Source organism: Mus caroli, unplaced genomic scaffold (genome assembly GCF_978045245.1).
Source record: "Mus caroli unplaced genomic scaffold, Mus_caroli_1 scaffold_20, whole genome shotgun sequence".
NCBI lineage: Eukaryota > Metazoa > Chordata > Mammalia > Rodentia > Muridae > Mus > Mus caroli.
The window spans coordinates 49,074,694-49,077,677 of record NW_028227275.1 but is presented as its reverse complement, the minus strand read 5'-3'; the positions used below and the strand labels follow the sequence as shown (position 1 = coordinate 49,077,677).

The following is a 2,984-nucleotide window of genomic DNA, read 5'->3' as shown; positions in this document are numbered from 1 at the left end:
TGAAGACACAGAAATGAACCCACACCTATGGTCATTTGATCTTTGACAAAGGAGCTAAAACCATCCAGTAGAAAAAAAGACTGTATTTTCAACAAATGGTGCTGGCTCAACTGGTGCTTAGTATATAGAATAATTCAAATTGCTCCATTCCTATCTCCTTGTACAAATCTCAAGTCCAAGTGGATCAAGGACCTCTACATAAAATCAGATGAATCTAATAGAAAAGAAAGTGGGGAAGAGCCTTGAACACTTGGGTACAGGAGAAAATTTCCTCAACAGAACACCAATGGCTTATGCTCTAAGATCAAAAATCAACAAATGGGACCTCACAAGATGGAAAAGCCTCTGTAAGGCAAAAGACACTGTCAATAGGACAAAACGGCAACCCATGATTGGGAAAAGATCTTTACCAATCCTACATCGGGTAGAGAGGTAATATCCAATATATACAAAGAACTCAAGAAGTTTGACTTCAGAGAACCAAATAACCCTATTTTTTTAAATGGGATATAGAACTAAACAGAACTCACCTGAGTTCTGAGGAATTCTCAACTGAGGAATCTTGCATGGCTGAGAAGCACTTAAAGAAAAGTTCAAGATCCTTAGTCATCAGGGAACTGCAAATCAAAACAACCCTGAGATTCCACCTCATACCAATCATAATGGCTAAGTTCAAAAGCTCAGGCGACAACAGATGCTGGTGAGGATGTGGAGAAGAGGAACACTCCTCCATTGCTGGTAGGATTGCACGAAGGTCCAACTACTCGAGAAATCAGTCTGGTGGTTCCTCAGAAAATTGGAAATAGTTCTACCTGAAGACCCAGCTATACCACTACTGGGAATATACCCAAAAGATGCTCCAACATATAAGAAGGACACGTGCTCCACGTGCTTATATGTTCCTCAACAGAAGAATGGATTTAGAAAATGTGGTACATTTACACAATGGAGTACTACTCAGCTATTAAAAACAACAACTTTATGAAATTCCCAGGCAAATGGATAGAACTAGAAAATATCATCCTGAGTTGACCCAGACTCAAAAGAACACTCATTGCATGTCCACACTAATAAATGAGCATTAGTCCCAAAAATCATAATACCCATGATACAACCCACAGACCATATTGAGTTTAGGAGGAAGGAAGACCAGGGTGTGGATGCTTCAGTCCTGCATTGAGGGGGGAACAGGGTGATCGTGGGAGGGGGGGTTGGGAGGGAGAGAGGGACAAGAGGAAATACTGGAGGGGACAGGAGAAAAGTGCAAAGGGTCAGGAAATTGAATAAAATTTGTAGCATAGGAGGATGATGATGAAATGGGGATAGCCATTGTAGGGTCCCAGATAGAGGGGAAATGAGAGGCTCCCAGGACTCAGTGGGGATTACTTTAGCAGAGAAAGGGAGATAGAACCTGTAGAGAACACCTCCAGTAGGCAGGCAAGGCTCCCGGTCGAGGGTTGGGGCCACACACCCATCGCAAAGTTTTTAACCCAGATATGTTCCTGTCCAAAGAAGAACAGGGACAAAAAATGGAGGAGAGAGTGAATGAAGGGCCATCTGGGGACTGCCCCACCTGGGGATTCATCCTGTCTGTAAACACCAAACCCAGTACTTGCTGTTGCCAAGAGGTACTTGTTGACAGGAACCTGGTGTGGCTGCTCCTTGGGAGGATCAACCAACAACTGAACAATTCAGACAGAAATGCTTGGAGCCAACCATCAGACTGAGCTCAGAGACACTCCTGGGAGAGCTGGCATAAGAACTGTAGAAGCTGAGGATGATTACAACCGCATAGGAAGAACAACATCAGCTGGCCAGACCACCACATGCTCCCAGGGACTAGACCATCAACCAAGGAGTGTACAGGAAGCGATCCATGGCTCCAGATACATATGTAGCATAGGATGGCCTTATCTGACATCAATGGGAAGGGAGGCCCTTGATCCTGTGGAAATTTGATGCCCCCGCATAGGGAGATGCTGGAAGGGTGGCATGCGAGAGGGTGTGTGGGTGAAGGAGCACCCTCATAAAGGCAAAGGAAAGGGAGGAAGGGAAATTGTGTGATGGGAAACTTGTGGAGCAGTAACCAGGACTTGGGATATCATTTGAGATGTAAACAAATGAAATGATTAATAATAAAAAAAATAATCTAATGTGTATGCAGATCCAAGGGAACCTGGGCGGGCAGCATAGCAGGAGCTTAAAGTGGAGCTTAAAGCAGGGCAGTAGAAACTACATGCTATAGATATGGCTACATAGCCATATGCTCTCATGATAAGTAAGGCATTCACTATTCTAAACAACCTTGTTAATATGGCAAGCAGAAACTGTAGAATTTGACAGTGCAGGATAGATTTAATAGCTGGGGCATGTGACAGAAGAAACGTCTGTTGATGTTAGGTCCACAGAAGTAGAGCTGCAGCAAAGTACAAATCAAGATAAAGAAGCAGTGAGTTCAGTCACATGGGATCCCATCACCACCCAATCACAGAGGTGAGTGACATGATTTGTGATAGAGCAGTGGGTTACAAATGACAGCATACCTGTCATAAGCATGGCTGTCATGAGGAAAGGTTCATTCAGACCCCCTGTGAAAAAGATAAAATATTGTACCATGTAGTCTACAAAGCTGATAGTTTGTTTTTCCTGGAAGAATTTGAAAAGTGTCTTGGCGATTGTTGAGGTGATATAGTAAAAGTCTTTGAATGGAAGATCACTAAGAAGAAATACATGGGTGTCAGCTGCCATAATGGGTCGAGCTAATAACTAGCAGGTGATCATCCTGAAGCTGATGCAGATTATTATATAATCTGCGACAGGTGAGCCCTCATTAAGCAAGGCTGTGAGGGACTCATTTTAGGAAAGATTCCTGCTAGTAATATGCTTTTCCTGTCATTATTAAACATACATAACAATCACTAAGAAGGAGCATACCCCCTTTGAAGCAGATCTCTGCAGATCCACGAAGATGTACTATCTTGTAG

General features: G+C 43.3%; 1 pseudogene; it reads right to left on the bottom strand.

Annotated features, from left to right (window-relative positions):
- Positions 1-2,129: 2,129 nt before the first annotated feature.
- On the bottom strand, positions 2,130-2,748 carry LOC110285991 (olfactory receptor 5AN1-like; annotated as a pseudogene).
- Positions 2,749-2,984: the final 236 nt, after the last annotated feature.